Raw genomic sequence first — 19,487 nt, forward strand, 5'->3', positions numbered from 1 at the left:
TATTTCTACACCAAGTCGTTATGTTGACGAAAGCGTATATTGTAATATCATGATCGATTTGCATTCGTTGGTCACAAACTGTCACTACTCTAAATAATTCTTTTTCACTCAAAAACAGACTTGTCACCATTCGTTTTCATCAAGCACGAGTTCAAGAAACTTACTACGACATGAATTTTTTATTTTTATGTTGTGTAAATAGGTAATAATTAATTCAAGTAACACTATATCAACATCATCGAGTTGTGCTAATAGATTTACATGTGGTCTTGTGGTTTTCGTCGGGACATACAGCACGAACTAACTGTAGACTCCTCTCTGTTGTACAGCTACTCGGTAATCGAAATGCATTAACATGTAAACAACGATCTTGTTTCGTCACACCAAAAATATGTTCACTGTCGCGATACTCCGCACAAGACGTGCATAGCCTTTTCACACTCGTAATAGTATACCAACGGCTACCGACGACAACGTTTAACAATACCAACGACACTGAACCCACGACGTTTACCTATGTAAAATTACCACTTTCACTTGCCAGTCCATCGTTTACCTGACTAAACATATTATTTTCCTTTGGATATCTGACGTTTACCCAGAGTAAGAAACCATTTTCACTTGTAAATATATTTTTTCCTCGGCTAACAAACCTTTTTTCACTTGGAAATATATTTTTTCCTGAGCAACAAACCTTTTTCACTTGGAAATATATTTTTTCTCTGGGTAACAAACCTTTTTCACTGGGAAATATATTTTTTCTTTGGGTAACAAACCTTTTTCACTTGGAAATATATTTTTTCTCTGGGTAACAAACCTTTTTCACTTGGAAATATTTTTTTTCTTCTTGGTAACAATCCTTTTTCACTTGGAAATATATTTTTTCTCTGGGTAACAAACCTTTTTCACTTGGAAATATATTTTTTCTTTGGGTAACAACCCTTTTTCACTTGGAAATATATTTTTTCTCTGGATAACAAACCTTTTTCACTTGGAAATACATTTTTTCCCTGGGTAACAATACCATTTTCGTTTTGAAAACTGACAACCACTCCGGCCAATTTGATAGTTTTGTATATTGTTACAACGGACAGTGACAAAATATACATCAACAACGACTCCGATACATTTGTGTAATCGCATACTCACTTGTTCTGGTGCATCCCATCAAAATCGACGGTTAGCCACACACACACAATAACAATGCACTATTTCGATATGACTGCGATGTCCGGGTTCGTGCTTTAGATTTTCCAGAACCAATCCGTCTAAAGTTGTAATCCCCCCGCCTTTGTTAACTGGTTGATACACGGATAACAATCTTCGTAAAATGTAGGAACGCATACTACCCATCGTGCTAACGATTCCAGGTTACTTGTGATTAATTTCCTTGCTCACCCTATACAGATTATACGTACAGCGATATGTAGCGGTAATCGGTTTGGTCAATACATATCGCCCCATTCAGTATGGAATTACAAGCCCAATACAGGTCAGTTCATAACCGGATCCGGATATTCAATGCAAAGCGATAAAGCAGAACCAATGACCAAATGTAATTAAACATGTAGATTCACAACCCTTGATTTTTTTTTTCGTGAAAAATGACAATACATATCGAATATATATTTTACGATGGTTCAACCCTACCAAGTATTCACGTAAATGTGGTTTATGACATTACATACAATGTATCAGTGTATCAATATTGGGTGTTTATGCGCACATCGGTATGACCCATAGACAACATCATCATACCCTCCAGGACTTCGTTATTGCATCGTGAGGTCAATAAAATCAATCGGTGGCATAGACGACAGAAGGCTTGGAGATCCAATGTAAAATTCAGACAAACAAACGGATATATTTGTCCATCTTGGTTATTCACTCAACTACCATTGGTGCTCTCGATACAGCGAACGGTACAGTATGCAACGCATATCATTAGAGTGATATATCCACAGGTAAATATGGGGCCTGGCCACAATAATTGTACGACGCCGACAAATCGATGCACGCAAGGTGTGGTTGATAATAATTGTTTCATTTGTCAAAGAGACAGCGCTCTCTCGTAAAGGTTAGCAGATCCCACAGAAACACACCTCGGATTACATTAGCAAATCGATTTTAAACTTAAACCGAATCACCGGTGTTGAGAGTAGTGATATCCGATTTTTCGAATATTCATATCGACTTAGTGAACGATCGGTAACGACACTTATCATAAACATTATGAATATTAGTAATTCCAGTCGTATCTATCTTATGTTGTTACAAGTTGCTAAAACCATCGAGTGAATCAGTGAACGGATAGTAATCTGGGTTATATCTCGATACAATTATTGTGGCCAGGCCCCATATTTACCTGTGGATATATCACTCTAATGATATGCGTTGCATACTGTACCGTTCGCTGTATCGAGAGCACCAATGGTAGTTGAGTGAATAACCAAGATGGACAAATATATCCGTTTGTTTGTCTGAATTTTACATTGGATCTCCAAGCCTTCTGTCGTCTATGCCACCGATTGATTTTATTGACCTCACGATGCAATAACGAAGTCCTGGAGGGTATGATGATGTTGTCTATGGGTCATACCGATGTGCGCATAAACACCCAATATTGATACACTGATACATTGTATGTAATGTCATAAACCACATTTACGTGAATACTTGGTAGGGTTGAACCATCGTAAAATATATATTCGATATGTATTGTCATTTTTCACGAAAAAAAAAATCAAGGGTTGTGAATCTACATGTTTAATTACATTTGGTCATTGGTTCTGCTTTATCGCTTTGCATTGAATATCCGGATCCGGTTATGAACTGACCTGTATTGGGCTTGTAATTCCATACTGAATGGGGCGATATGTATTGACCAAACCGATTACCGCTACATATCGCTGTACGTATAATCTGTATAGGGTGAGCAAGGAAATTAATCACAAGTAACCTGGAATCGTTAGCACGATGGGTAGTATGCGTTCCTACATTTTACGAAGATTGTTATCCGTGTATCAACCAGTTAACAAAGGCGGGGGGATTACAACTTTAGACGGATTGGTTCTGGAAAATCTAAAGCACGAACCCGGACATCGCAGTCATATCGAAATAGTGCATTGTTATTGTGTGTGTGTGGCTAACCGTCGATTTTGATGGGATGCACCAGAACAAGTGAGTATGCGATTACACAAATGTATCGGAGTCGTTGTTGATGTATATTTTGTCACTGTCCGTTGTAACAATATACAAAACTATCAAATTGGCCGGAGTGGTTGTCAGTTTTCAAAACGAAAATGGTATTGTTACCCAGGGAAAAAATGTATTTCCAAGTGAAAAAGGTTTGTTATCCAGAGAAAAAATATATTTCCAAGTGAAAAAGGGTTGTTACCCAAAGAAAAAATATATTTCCAAGTGAAAAAGGTTTGTTACCCAGAGAAAAAATATATTTCCAAGTGAAAAAGGATTGTTACCAAGAAGAAAAAAAATATTTCCAAGTGAAAAAGGTTTGTTACCCAGAGAAAAAATATATTTCCAAGTGAAAAAGGTTTGTTACCCAAAGAAAAAATATATTTCCCAGTGAAAAAGGTTTGTTACCCAGAGAAAAAATATATTTCCAAGTGAAAAAGGTTTGTTGCTCAGGAAAAAATATATTTCCAAGTGAAAAAAGGTTTGTTAGCCGAGGAAAAAATATATTTACAAGTGAAAATGGTTTCTTACTCTGGGTAAACGTCAGATATCCAAAGGAAAATAATATGTTTAGTCAGGTAAACGATGGACTGGCAAGTGAAAGTGGTAATTTTACATAGGTAAACGTCGTGGGTTCAGTGTCGTTGGTATTGTTAAACGTTGTCGTCGGTAGCCGTTGGTATACTATTACGAGTGTGAAAAGGCTATGCACGTCTTGTGCGGAGTATCGCGACAGTGAACATATTTTTGGTGTGACGAAACAAGATCGTTGTTTACATGTTAATGCATTTCGATTACCGAGTAGCTGTACAACAGAGAGGAGTCTACAGTTAGTTCGTGCTGTATGTCCCGACGAAAACCACAAGACCACATGTAAATCTATTAGCACAACTCGATGATGTTGATATAGTGTTACTTGAATTAATTATTACCTATTTACACAACATAAAAATAAAAAATTCATGTCGTAGTAAGTTTCTTGAACTCGTGCTTGATGAAAACGAATGGTGACAAGTCTGTTTTTGAGTGAAAAAGAATTATTTAGAGTAGTGACAGTTTGTGACCAACGAATGCAAATCGATCATGATATTACAATATACGCTTTCGTCAACATAACGACTTGGTGTAGAAATACTTTCACGTTTTTTGAATAACTGGATTCTCGAGACTTGTTACTTGTACGATGTACCGTTGGTGACTATAACGATCATTTTGTATGATAGTATGTTTTTGTTGCTAGGGCAACCATATGATGACTCACCACTTTTTGTTAGCAAAGTAGATTGATTTGTGTGTAAGATGTAAGCACCGTAACTAGAAAACATATGCACTCTGTTGTTGGAGTAGCTGATTTATTGGTATGACATGGACATATCCTGAAGCCTTGGTTTGTTGTCTAACGAAAGATGAGGTGACCTCGGTGTCGTAAATTGTGTTAACTAAACCCGGATGGATACCACAATTGTGCTGGACTTACACATGGTATTCACATACTGTACACAACAAACTTTTGTGTAAACAACTCTGATGTTTCTGTTCGTATTAGTTCTGTGTTGAACTATTTGATTATTAAGATACATAAACATCCATTGAGACAATAAAGTTCTTGAGGTATCGAAACATTTTGAAAGCACCACCAATCATTGCATAGGTTTGTAGCATGGGAATATTTTCGTGTAACATGAATATATTTCATATGGCTTTGGTAAGAAATGAGTTATGCAGGATAATCATACACAACCTACAAAAGTAAAACTTGTTGTGTTTGATTGTATACTTTGTATCGATGTCTTTGTGATGTTGAACGACGGTTGTGTTTACATTTGCATTAAGCGGAGTAACTCAAGTAATAAATTTTACTCGTTTGAAAATACCGAACAACGGATAACAGTATCAATATGAGCGGTAATTATTTTTCGTGATATACAACCAATCTTCCAAGCATAACTTGTCAAAAATTTATCATGTCATAGTCGGCTGTTACGAATTCGAAACAAATGTACTTCGATTATTACGATGATGGAAATTACGATCAACGCAGTATTTCGAAGTCGTATATTCAGCAATTACCAAATAACAAAAAATATCAAACTGTGCATACAACTCGGTTAGGTAAACGATAGAGTTACAAGTCGGATGTGATCTCGATTTACAGATGACAGCTTGATGATGTAAAGCTCAACCACTCCAGTGTGTGTGTTTATTGCAAAGTATTTGACACAAACAAAATATTGAACGTAGGCCCACCACTTGGTTTCATTACGAGGTGAGTGAAAATTGTTTTCTGTTGGTCAGGTATGATTTGCATTTAGAAAAACGCTCTATGCCGATTAAGCGACGCTGTTTAACATCATAATCCGATGACTGAGTGGAATTTCCTTATGGTTTGATTTAGCGAGTTAATTACCGGCGATTCAATCACATACAAGTAGGATCTTTTACGGGATGAGTATTGTGACAACATATACTTTGACGAATGACAATGGGGAGAAATTTCCGATTTCTTTGGTCGTGAGCGTTCTACAAATATTTCCGGCATACATTTAGCAAGCAACCTACAATATTCTTTTGTTATGGTAATGACTTTCACAAGTTTGGTTATATGATTACAATTACTTATTTAAATGATAATTTATGATCACTTCTTTGAGTAACAATACAAACACATTTTGTAGATTTCAGTGTAGCGCCTATTGCGATTTTGTTAATGCTATGAGTTTTGTGTATTACTCAAGTCTGGTAGAATAGCATGCGTCCAGTAAAGATATTCCAAACGAAATTGTTGTGTCATCTTTAGTCTTGGTTACTGGAAACAACTACATTTGTAAAAATATTTTCTGATATCCGTAATACACCGAGTGATTTGTACCAACACGGAATATCTTTCAAACCAAGAACATTTCAGACAAGTATAGTTTTACAAATCAATATGTTAATAACCACGGCGGTGAAAAGTTTGTTGCTGTCATAATAACCTTTACCGCAACGCCGGGTCTAATTAACACGAATAATTTAATAATCAAGTCATGATCAACCATTACATATGTCAAATCCATGTGTCAATCCTTATGTTTACAGCATGATAACTTTCAATGTAATACCGGTGTTCGATCGTATAAAATGAATTCTTAACTACGTTGGTCAGACATTCAAATATCATATACTCAAAACATATGTTAATCTCAAGTCGCCGACACCGAGAAGTAATTACTTTTGTCTTACAAAATATACCACATAGTAATTTCTTTGTCTTGCGGAATAGTAACGACTTTTACAGTTGAATAAAAGTACGAGTTGGTGGACTATGAATACAGCCGAACTTGCTATGGATTTTGGATTGTGGTGATTACTCACGTAGTCTTGTCTACTTTTCATGAGGATACTTTTTGCTTTGGTTGGGTAAGTTACAAACGGATTGACTTGACAAGGTTTTTTGTATTTTACTCTTTTGTGTATGGGAAGATGTTAAAATGTTGAGACGTAATACTATTTCCGTTCACTCGATTACAACAAAAAAAAATAACCTGATAGTTTGTTCAAGGTTTCGACAAATAGATTGAAATATCCCGATTTAACTCATCGCGTCGCAACTTGATCACGGTATGCACAAGTGGTTGTCAAGTTAGAAATATTTACAACAGGTGGTATTTCATTGACTGATTCTATTGTGTGTAGTAACACATTAAAATATCACGATAGTATTTCTGAAACTGACAAACGGAAACGGAGTCATGAATAGAGTTGTCAGTTTCAAGGATTGTTTCAAAGTATAATCTTGAGATGTGACTGGGTGAAAGTTGGTAGTCATGTTTGTCAAACCTATTTCAATTCGCGCAATGTCAAAGTCCAAATATTTCATTCTGGATTATTTGGATTTACCTTTAGTACATCCCGCGAATGGATTTAAAGTTGGCAAATTACCAAAATGCTTGAATATTATCGGGTTAGAGATAGTTGGTATTGATTCTATAAGTGTTATAACAGCGGCGTGGAATGTGTGAATGATCCGATGCGGGTGAATGTCGGCGTCAGTAATATTCAGGTTACGTTCGATTCAACAGATCGCGTTAATAGGATTTGAGTTGGATCGAATCAATACATTCAAATACGATTCAACTTGATTTGTGTAGTGGGTTACATTTCAAGTTGACAAACTAACACATTGATTGAATATTTTCATGGATCTTATCACGCAACTAAAGTCAGCCACTATTCGAGAGGCGTGAAACATATAGCGATCGCGGGCAAGTGACAAATTGTTGGTTTTCGAATCACCGTCTGCGATGGTTCTGGGACAAACTAATTACCGAAATATTACCTTGTGAGCGGGCATGAGGGATTGCTATGTCTGAAGCATTATCCGGTGAGTGGTCGTCGGATTTTAAAATTATATCACACCCTTTTGAATAAGCGTTCACTTCACAGAGGATTAGGGTTAGAGCGGAAATAAGTGACAAGTTGTCGCTATTCAAGTTACCGGCATTGGTGGTCTGTTATTCGTTACTTGTTAAATCTTACCAGCGAAATCAAGTTCTGTGACAAACTGATTACTAAAATTTCACCGCGTGAGCGATCGGTATGGTTATGACACCAAGTCGTGAAACATGGTTATGTCCGAGACATTATCTTGCCAGTGATCGCGGGGTTTTGCAAATATTTCACACCTTTTTGAATAAGCGTTAACTTCACAAAGGATTACGGCTAGAATAGAAATAAGTGACAATTTGTTGGTATTCAAGTCTCGCCGGTGGTGTATCTGTTATTCGGCACTTATTACACTTATCATGAAATTAGAGTGAGAACATAAAGCATCAAGTTGTTGTTTTCGAATTTTGATGTCGAGGTGGTAAATTTACGCATTCAATTACAATTCAACTTCGGTTGTGTATTGAGTGATAGATTGATATGCCGGAAGTGGTATCTTGTGAGCGATCGTAGGATTTTACAAACATTTCACATCTTTTTGAAGTGTTAGTTTGCGAACGCGACTATTGTTGATATTCGAATCGCCGTCTGTCGCACGCACTGCGTAAATCCTCTTACAAGCCACGTTTCCGTTTGTGCGGTTATTGTTGGTGACTCGTGCATATTCAACACCACGCGAGAGATACCTGAAAGTGCGAATCACCGCCACGCCCGTAAGAACACATGGTAAATCACCACAGAACCCGTAAGAATACACGACAGACACATTTATCGTCGTTAGCATGTCGCCGCACGTATACCAAAAACATTAGCATGTCACCACGAGTTTTCACGTTATCATGCGACCGCACCCATAAGACGAAAACGTTAGCATGACACCCCCGCCATAAGACGAAAACGTTAGCATGCCACCCCCACCATAAGACGAAAACGTTAGCATGCCACCCCCGCCATAAGACGAAAACGTTAGCATGCCACCCCCGCCATAAGACGAAAACGTTAGCATGCCACCCCGCCATAAGACGAAAACGTTAGCATGCCACCCCCGGTTTCTCGTTAGCATGCCACCCCGCCCATAAGAACCCCTGCCACCGGTTGACCGATCTATATAACTACTCCTGCGACAGCCTCGACCTTGACCCATGAATGGGATAAGCGATGTTTCAGCGCTCGTTCGGCCGTGTCAAGGGTTTTATTACCTAACCAAACGCACTCGAACGACTCTTCCAAACTAGGATAGCGATCCAGCACTTCGCTGGCCGCGTCTCGCGAAAATCTATTACTGTACAAGTGAATATCTGCTACTGGCGACAATTGATCACTTTTCTGGCATACAGTCAAAAACACGAATGATCCGGTACAAGAAAAGATTGATTGATTATGATCTCACAGCGAAGCTTATTTCATACCAACGTGACATCACCGCGACACGAATCGAAACGTAGAAGACATTCATCATTTTCTACGTCACGCGATTGATCCGACCAGCTATTAGTTCCAGCTAGTTTCTAGCGAGTTGGACTCGCGACTGGAGCTGGAACTAATTGCCAAACAAAAACATGATAATTACACTCCGCGAAAAGGACCAAAGGACCGAAAAGTGTGGCAACCTAACTCAGAATTACATCGCCGTCATACAGGCCTACGTACATGCATAATTTGGATAAAAATGTTGTGCAGGTACTGGTTTCGTGTGCTATGGGTGTATGTATACTGTATACACACTCTTTCGCTACAATCAATTCCGAAGTTACTGATGCAATATATTTTATCGGATTTCCAAATGAACAGCAACATGAACAATGAAATGAGAGCGGTCTCGACCCCAAGAACCCACCTCTGGCCACGTACACTGTCAGCGGTTACTAGTGATGGCTCTGTGCTAACAATTGCTGTAAGAACATCACACAAAACAACACTAGTATCACGATTCATGTCAAACGAAGACGCGTGTTTTTTAATTGCCCTACAACTAATTTATTTTTAAAATGCACGACTACAACTACTCATAACACTATAGTGAGTTCGTTGACAGTCAAGTGTAACTAGATTTGTAGTTTGTACAAGTTTGCGGCGAGTAATATTTCTCGTTTATTTTGCAAATCGCGGTCATTCGTTACCGATTGGCGGTCCACTTGTGACGGTTCAAGTGGACAGTACAGCGTACAATGACTGACAGCTGACCTGGACTCAAAAACGCGTATTTTTAAGAATACGCTAGTGGTCGAAACCAGATCAACGCCTCTAACGTCAATACCCGAGCAGCTAAATTATAATCATTTTCTTGTCGGTTTCGAAGTCGATTAAAATTCCTCACCGCGAGAAACATTTCGCCGCCCGATAATTTCGTCATTAATAAAACGGTGGTACTTTCGGAAGCGTATATGCTTGCAAACATTCAAAAGATATTCCAAGAGTTTTTCCGGAAAATCTGCTCCTGTAAGCTCTAAGTCGGAAATCTCGGTTTCTAACCAACGCACCAATTAGAATCAGCTAGTCCTGGCCGCAAATCGCGTGGAAACATATATTTAATGAAGACATCTGCTGCGCCCATCGCATACATCACGCGAATTAATGCCTGACGCGCTGGTCATGTATTGATTAGAATCAGACTTATATCAAATTTTTGAGCCGATTCTGATAAAACTTGCACTGTCGCCGATAACCACGATCTATTCAGCCGGTATTCAAAAGATATGGCGTCTAGCTTAAGGCGCATTTCCAAAACTTCACAACATTTATTTGGGAGGCTTTACAGCCATATACTATACATTCAGACATGAAATAAACTATGGCTGCATCTGAACAGTTGTAAGCTATAAGAAATAGACCAATATTCCCAGTGTAGCAGTCGCAGATTATAGCTCTCTGACTACTAATATGTCGTGACTTCATGAAAATTACCCATATTTTTTACCTCCCATGGCCGATACCGATATGTCTTTCAAAGTGTGATCATCAGTCTTGATGCGATCAATTCCGACTCGCGTATGCAGAAATGGAATGGGCCATCACTATACAAGATTGCATGTGGAATCGGTATTACTAACACTATGCGATGAATAATGAGGCTGTTATGATTTCATATTTATACTGATTCATATTAACTGATGTTAAGCGACGCATAGTCATACAATAAAATGTACAGCCAGACCAATTACCGATTCGCCGATCGTATCGAGTCATCGATATCACAATTTGAAAGAAATATTGGTATCGGTCCTGAGAGGCAAAAATGATATCGCCGACTTCACAGCATGGTAGTATAGGGTGTCAGAGAACTATAATATGCTAGACTGGGGATACTAACATATTTCTTACAGCTTGCAAGTGTTGCGGAGCGGCATTTCTAGTTTCCTACATGTCCAACCATAGCAATGTTAAGATATTTAAATACATGCTCTGAGGTTTTGGAAATGTGCCTTAAGCTAGATAGTTTCATAGGTTTTTAATATCGGATGAATGGAACGAGTTATAGGTGAAGGTGCTAGTTATCGGTATCGGCTCAAACATCCGACAACGTTCGGGCTCTGATGTGAACATCGTCGATTGGTCATGTGGAAATGAATGGAGGTTAATTCAGAAACCGAGCGCTTCTGAACGAGCGAAATAAAATTACTCAGCTTCCAAAGTTGAAATGAACATGTATCGAGGTCACGGATTACGAGACATCGCGAGGTCACAATACGAATGAGATTTCAGCGCGCCAATCCCGAATTGAACTCATTGAGCGCCATTTTGTTTACTCAAACTCCGCACCTCAATAGGGGACCAAACTTTAGCTTAGCCACCAAACCTGCACTCGGAAATCCATTGGAGATTTGGTTGTGACTGAGTACTGTATTGTAAATTGGATCACGAATATAATTGAATTATCCTACCACGAAATCGAAGTGTTTCGTATTCACTGGCCGTACGACAATTTGTGACGTTAACACGCGCGTAGAGACGTAACAATATGGCGATATTCGAGTTACAACAAATATCCCGCGAACTAGCCGTAATTAAGCAGATGCTGGAAATGACACACTTGACACAGTTCAAGATGAATATTTTTGCGCAAAAAATATACCTGCGGGCGGGACAACGGAGATCGTCTGCAAGTCAGTGAATTTCGATTATGTATCATTGCATGTAACACGAGAATTAATACAGATAGCTAAAAATTTTGTCCTCGCGTAAAATGGTGAAAGTTCCTCCAAAAATCTCAAAAGTTCAGTCAAACGCAACGAACCATCCAAGTTCAAATGAGGTGGAGTTTACTTTCTATAAAATATGGGACTCCCGCTGGGTAAGAATATCGCTGTCGCTGCATTTTGTATATACCTTCAAAATGGCGGGACATATTCTTGTAAAGGTATCTGCATTACTATTCACGGCATAAAACAAAGTCTTTTTAACGGCATTTATGCGCCGTGAAACGACTATTTGATGCCGAGCACAGAAAGCAGACAAGGAGCTATTTTAGAGTCGTGAAATTACCATTTACAAATCGTTTTACAAGAATTGGTGTTTCGCAGTTGCAAAATGAAAATAATTGCAATGCCTGTCTAAGAATACCCACGCAATGTACAGTAAATTTAAAACGAGCTAACAGCCAATATTAACCCTAATCACACTATGACCTTAAAAGTTTGTTGTAGGTACAGAACTTCAGACACAATGGTATGGTATTTTCACATGTAATGCAAAGTCAGGATACATGACTCTTGATATCAAAAGATAGCTGTTTTATATTCAAAGTATCAAGATCACATAAACAGGCAAACACTGTGAGGTCAGAGGTCCCAATAAACATCCCAGAAATGGCTGGGGTTTCGTGAGACAGCACCTGTCTCGTAAAATATACTTGGATGTTTGAAAATCGCGATCGTTCAACCGTGCAGGTTCAAGCTGCTTCCTAAGTAGAACTCACAACAATGCCGTCTATGTACACATTATTAATTTAAAAGAAATCAAAATAGTTCGGGGTCGCCGCTTTAGAATGAGCGAAACATTGGGACGCTTTTCATAACAAATCAAACCCATCAATTTGCGCGTACAGCCATTGCGACGTTGACAGACGGGATCAAAATAATATTTTGATTTCAGATTACAGATTCCTCTTCGAATACATTGATCGTCGTATCGTAACGATCGCGTATTTGAGACAGAGACAAAGAAAATTCGTGTAGAATATCTAGATACGCAAAACGCTAACCAGCTACAATCTGCAATTACAATCGGCCTGCAGTATATAAGTTCAAACATTGAGTTTCCCGCGCCCCGAAAAATCTGATCTCTGCGCCAACTCGTAACCTTAAAGATGTGGATGCCAGAATTTAAGCGCATTATCTTTCTCCGACGCCTTTTTCTATTCTCATGGCCTGGGATCTCTCGTTTTGCAACTCCGACATTGCCGCATTGCGGTTGACCGCCGACAGACTAACATTTGCAGCAACCCGCGGTGATATTGCGAAATTTGATACTGCAACCATCCCGATTATTCGACATAGTCAAGTTTAGTCTCTATTAACTAGGGCTCGACAAAATAGAGTATTCGTGTGTCACACATGAGATCATAACTCTATGTAAGGTGCAGAGAGTCCCGATGTTCACCTCTTATGCGACCTCAAATAATATAATGCCAGTTCCACTTCACAATATAGATTATTTGGTATTTTTCGACCGCTCTACTATTTCATTGTAGTATATGACAATGCTGTGGATCACAACTTCACAAATATGTCATTTCCAGTAACGTACGTAGCTTTGTATCACATATTTCGTATGCCGGGGCCTCTTGGTGGAAAGGATCGACTTATTTCAGTAATCAGATAAATTATTTCTCACTAATCTACTCGATTCATCAGAATTAACACTCGATACAAAGTTGCGAGTATCGCGCGTGAAATCTCGGCCTGGAGATCGATTTATCAGCGATTGATTTCCTATTGCAACGACACGAAACAAAACTTCTATTCCTGGCGGCGGAAGTCATTTCGATCATAGCGATCAAACGTCTCGATGGAAATATTTCCGAGTTGCTTGAACGCGAGACCACCGACAATCAAACGTGAACTTTCAACTTCCAGATCCAATCGCCCCCTACGCAGCGGACTTATCCGATGTTGCGGTACTGAACTTCAATATACTATATACATGTCGAAATAAACCCGGATATTTTCGGCTGACACTCGTCAGGGGTAATCGCCAGCAACTATAATAGAGAATTGGATGTCGTTATTCACACGACTGTAGTCATAAATGTTAGCTTACGTCCTGCTCTTTCAAACCTCGGGGGAATGGGCAGTATTGAGAGTTTGAGTTTGAGGTGGAAACCTGTCGTGGCGAAATCCTGCGCGTGGATAATTTTAAAACCATCACGCGTATAGCTAATTAGCAGGGCTGAGCACAATGATTCTAATACTAATTCTAATGATTCGTGTCGAATAGTGAGAAATGATGTTTTCGAGCACTGAAATGATAAGTTCCTTGCCACAAATAGTTTATTTATGAGCGAGAACCATAGTTTCTATAGTATATTCCACTGTGGTAGCCTTGAAACCTCGATAGGTCGTACCGCAGCATACGAAACACATATAGGACAAATCTACGCACCGTGAGTGGAAATGAGATATCTGTGAAGCGGCGATCAAATCACAGCATTGTCACCAAGTGCAATGAATTATTCGACATAATAACAAATTGTGACGTAGAAGTGGCATTATATTCTTCGTGGTCGCATAAAAGGTACATAATTGAACTAACCACATCTTTCATACTGTTGTGCTGTCATGTCCCCATGAGCGATACTCGAAACTAGAATCGAATAATATACTCTATTCCAGTGGTTCTCAACCTTTTTATCTTCGCGGACCCCTTTTGTACCGACACGGACCCCCGCGGACCCCCATACGATTTAGTTCAAATTTAGGTCAATTATCGTGCAATCGTCATCTGTCTTGTGCAAATATGAACTATAGGCGAGTGATGAACAGCAACAAAATAATATACTATATGCAGAAATAGGGTAGACTATTTTTCAACGCGAATTCTGCAGCTGAATTTCTTGAAATACGTGGTCGTGTATTCGATATCGATTTGATATTGCTGTTGTTGTGTATTTAACAAAAAGATTTGCATCTTATCGCCTGACGAGTGTCGATAATCCATCTCCGCAGAGATATATGTGTAATATTAACGCGTAAAGCTCCCGACGACACCTTTGGCTATGATCGCAACATATAAGGCACTAAAATGGAGAAACAGATATATTTCTGAACATATCAGGTCGAACCTAGTCATTTTATCTACCAGCTCATTTTGCAATTTTATAGGTTTCGCGGACCCCCTGAAAATGCTTCGCGGTTGAGAACCATTGCAGTCTGTTCAGAATCGAATCGCCCCCGTACTCGATTTTGCCAAGCCCTGCTATTGAGGAGATTAGCATTATACCCCACAGCAGTACTGCTCGACTATTTTTAGCAAAGGTTACGAAAGTTTAAAATTTGCTTGTCCGTTATGACTCTCGTGAAATAATTTACCGTAATACAAATATAACATGGCATAACTACAAATCCGGCTAAGTGGTAGTAGGAACAGCAGTGAGCAAAATATATTTAGTGTTCTGCTAGTCACGGCTATGAGAGAATTGTAAATCTTTTGTTTCTTGCTAGCTGTTCAAATCTCGGTTCTAAAGTTCTTTAATCCTAATAACTTGACCAGGAGTCACACGAACCCCAGGAGTTTGCGGTGCCAGTCTCAGTGGTTCGATGGAGGCCAAGACATGCGTCCGACTCATACAACAGAAGTCACAATGATTTGCAAAACATATTCATTATCATCTTCCTGGTTTTGTGTGAAAATGGTGTCTTATTGGTTTGGTTAACACTATTGTTTATGCACTGTTCATTTTACGCACCAGTATTCTATAGTAATGTATTATATTATACGGTAACGTTGGTCGATTTTTGTGTTTGGGACAAGCGAACATGTGGGGTTCGCCGAAAACTAGCAGATTAGCGCAAGGGTTTGCCCGGTTAAGAACCACTGTATATGAGTCCCTTAAGTGACGATTCAAACGCGGAGTGAACAAATGAAGATGGTTTGAACATGCAGCATTAGAATAATCCCCGCATTAACGCTTATCATGATTCCATTTTGCCGCCCATTTTCATCGAAGAACGCGTCCGTCGATAGCCAAGTGCAACGTCTAATGCGGCTTGAGTAGACTTCTGCAAATCGCCGTGACCGCGAAAGAATTCCCGCGAATAATTGTCGTTAATGCAACGAGCGGCAAATGGAGTCAAAAAGCTAATTGATTGAGGCAAATGCGTCTCAACTGGCTGTCAAAATAGCGAATCGGAATGTCCACCGGACGAGCCGCAAAGAATACAACGCCAATTCTACATCACATAAAGGATTTATTGTTTTATTCGAATATACCTGTTACAGTGTACTTTGGTACTATGCTGCAAATTTATCGCGATCTCGATAAACCTCGATACATCCAATTGAAAATGTCATATCTCGCTAATCCACTCGAATCATTGGCATTGTACTCGATTCAGGTTCGAGAGCTCGCATCGGTCAGGAAGTACAGTTCAATCTATCAGTTGCACAATACTATGGTATACATTCTTAACGAAAAGAGTGCGTATTGACACCCAAAGGGTGGTAGGCCTACACAACAATAGTACAGAATTATGTCGCAGGTTTACATCATTTGTTATAAATCATACGTCACTACGTGCAAGTGTCTTCTGGATTAAAATGTTGTGTTTGAGTTATAGGCCTGCCGTGGGGAGTGGTGTAAGTCGGAGATAGGATATTCTGGTTTCATGTAGTAGGGGTGTGTGTTCACACCCAAATATCACAGGGTGGTATACGGGCGGGAATACACAATCTTTTCGGTTAGAGCAGTGGTTCCCAAACTTTTTCGGTGTGAGGGCCGAATTTAGAATTTCAGAGTATGGTCGGGGCCGCACGAATACTACGGCTATGAAACGGACCCAGACAGTCATCATGGCTATTTCGGAGTAGTTTTATTGCCCTGGCGAGATTTCAAAACTGTACACTGTTTACCGCTACTTATCTGCTGCATTGGGTGTCCGTTGAGTGAATCAGCTTTTCTCGCCTGAACGCGCGAAGCGCGAGAAATTTCTTTAGTTTCATGACTGAATCGGTCAATATGATCGGAAATTGCATGTATTGCTATCAATTTTCATCCTGTCTCAGTTCGCGTAATCTGATTTACCGGTAGAGCTGAGTGAGGTGTGTTTGAAAAGGCATAGGCCCCCTCATTAGTAATCAGTAGGGCAATTTTTTCTGACCTAAAAAATGGAAGATTTTGACCTAATAAATCTGAATTTTGACCTTTTTTGACCTAAAAAAACTGAAATTTGACCAAATTTTGACCTCACGTATGCAAATTAGGTGTTTTCGCATATAATGTTAAAATTGTACTACTTATCTTCATTTCTGGTTGGAGCTGTCTGTCCTTACAAAGTAGATTGGCCTGAAAAAACGTTTTTGGCTCAAAAACTGACAGATTTTTACATGAAAAACTAGTATTTTAACGAAATCTGGCCCTATGAAGAATTCCAGTAGTTACATTACGTATTCTGGTGGAAATAATTAAAATTTGTTGTAGTACAAAGAAAGATCCTTTCCTACATTCTCGGGTAGAAAGTGTCTGTCCTTACTACGTATCTTGCCAAGAACGGAGAAAGAACGTTCAACAGCAGCATTTGTTGGCTGACAACACTCAAGTTGTGTGCACACTGCTGGTGACAAACCGTGTTGCTTCATTCTGACAATGTTGTCTATATCACAATTTTCAGCTTGCGCTTCTTGATATAAGAACCATGCAATGTCCAAGCAGTCTTGCTTCAGCTAGGATATTGCGGTACGTTGACCATAAAACCATGTCACTATTTGTTTCATTTGACCATTTATGATTCACAATGAGCAGACGATGATCCGTTTACAACGGTAAGCCTATAAAGTAGGCTACAAGCTGACAAATATCAAGTGATAAGTTCACCGACAGCGCAAAATCTACGATACAAACGAAATGCAGAGGTCAAAAAATGTTTGACTTTGTAAACAATTTTGACAAATTTTGACCTAACGCTACAATTTTGACCTAATTTTGACTTTTTTTGACATGTCAAAAAAAAAATTGCCCTAGTAATCAGACATTTCCGGGGGTATACCCGTTGGCAGGAACGTAACAGCACTTCGTCAGGACCCCGGGCTCCCATAGGGTGATAAACTGACCCCGCATCACGTTGTTCGCTTTTGCCACGAAATTAAAGTTGTACTGTTTAGTGAGACAGCGCGACGCGCGAATATTTCAATAATTCATGATAAAATCGGTGAATAAGATCGGGAATTGCATGGTTGTCCTCTTTGCCCACGAAATCAGATTTACCGGTAGAGCTGAGTGGGAGGTGTCTTTGAAACTGCAGACCCCGTAAAATTAAACATCTTCGGGCGGGCGGACCCCTACGTATGACTTCTTTTCATGATGTTATTTCGTGACCTCCTGTCTGCTACATCAAAAAATGTAGAATTGCCCAAACCTACTAAACTGAAAGATCACACGATTTCGTATTGGTATTTCTTTACTGGCATATAATTTTCTTTCCTGAGGGATGGTATTTGTCTTGTGAGGTTCAGATTGCCAAGACAAGAACATTCGGCGCCAGTCATTTAGGCGCCTATATGGACAATTAAACCTATATGTATTTTGTATATATAACAAAGTTTTTGGTATTTCGAAGTTTTTGGTCAGCATAGAAGCAGTCCTTTACGGCCAAGACTTTCTCGCTGCCGATCGTTCTGACACACTTATTGGAGTCACATGTTACATAGCCTAAAACTTTATATGTCTTGGTGCGTTGTGGTGCGGTCATGGCCAACGCTGATATGCCCATTTCTATAAATCTTGCGTATTTTTTCTTGGGGAAGAGTACCCAATAATCAAGATATGTGGCGAATTGAAATCGCGCCTAGCGCGAAAAATTTTTGAAAAAGTTGCATAAATTTTCAAAAAATACTCTATAATTTATGCTAATTCACGAAATAATTTTGGGCCCCCTTCGAGCTCGGCCCCCCTCAATTGGGAGGTTTGGGGTGCGGCAGTTACGGCCCTGACTATAGGAATACCAATTATGCTGCTTTTAGCCGGCTAAGCAGTATGCATCTCGGCGTAATCAACCGTGAGTCACGTGTTGAACATCTAGTTATCATAGGGTTACCATACGTCCTCTTTTAAGATGATTTGTCATCTTTTTTGAATTTTTTTAAAGTGTCCTCGGAGGACGCCCAAATATCTTCTTTTCTGAGATTTTGTCTTCTTTTTTGAGGATTTTGGTTACATATAGGGCCAAATTCGACTGATATACATTAAGTCAGCACTGTAGGAACGCTATGGCGGCTATTTCGGGAGCTGGACCGGAAAGTTGACCTTTTTTCAGTCAACCACCTGCTTATGTGAAATAAAAACTGTATTTTCCGGGGGTTGAGCCTCTTTCTTTTTTATTCAAGCGACCACGAAGTGGGAAAAATTTACCATTTGTCCAGGATTTTTCTCCGGTTTTGAAAGTTATCAATACCTATTTATATCTATAGCTACTGCTCGTTCAACTGGAAAGTTAGGGCACATTGCATTGAAACAGCAGTGACGTAACGATAGCAGTCTATACTCACAACTTTCCTGCAATTCTATAATTAAAAACTACAGAGGCCAAGCCAAGCAAGAGTAATTTATAAATATAAATTTTATTTTTTGTCATAAATCGATTTCTTAATATATTTTTGGGGCCGCAAGAAGGCTATCTGGGGGCCGCGCTTGGGAATCACTGGGTTAGAGTATATGT

The 19,487-nt window shown here is 39.3% G+C and overlaps 1 protein-coding gene across 1 annotated transcript in view; it reads right to left on the reverse strand.

The window, feature by feature from the left end:
• Window positions 1–12,704, reverse strand: part of LOC145438492 (uncharacterized) — a 31,744-nt gene extending 19,040 nt beyond the window's left edge. The window contains exon 1 of the mRNA XM_080315818.1: window positions 10,538–12,704. The gene's annotated coding sequence lies outside the window, so the exon portion shown is untranslated. The remainder of the gene's footprint in view (window positions 1–10,537) is intronic.
• Between the last annotated feature and the right edge of the window lie 6,783 nt (window positions 12,705–19,487).

This window comes from Botryllus schlosseri, chromosome 5 (assembly GCF_051294905.1).
Source record: "Botryllus schlosseri isolate E-star chromosome 5, Bs_hap1, whole genome shotgun sequence".
Lineage (NCBI taxonomy): Eukaryota > Metazoa > Chordata > Ascidiacea > Stolidobranchia > Styelidae > Botryllus > Botryllus schlosseri.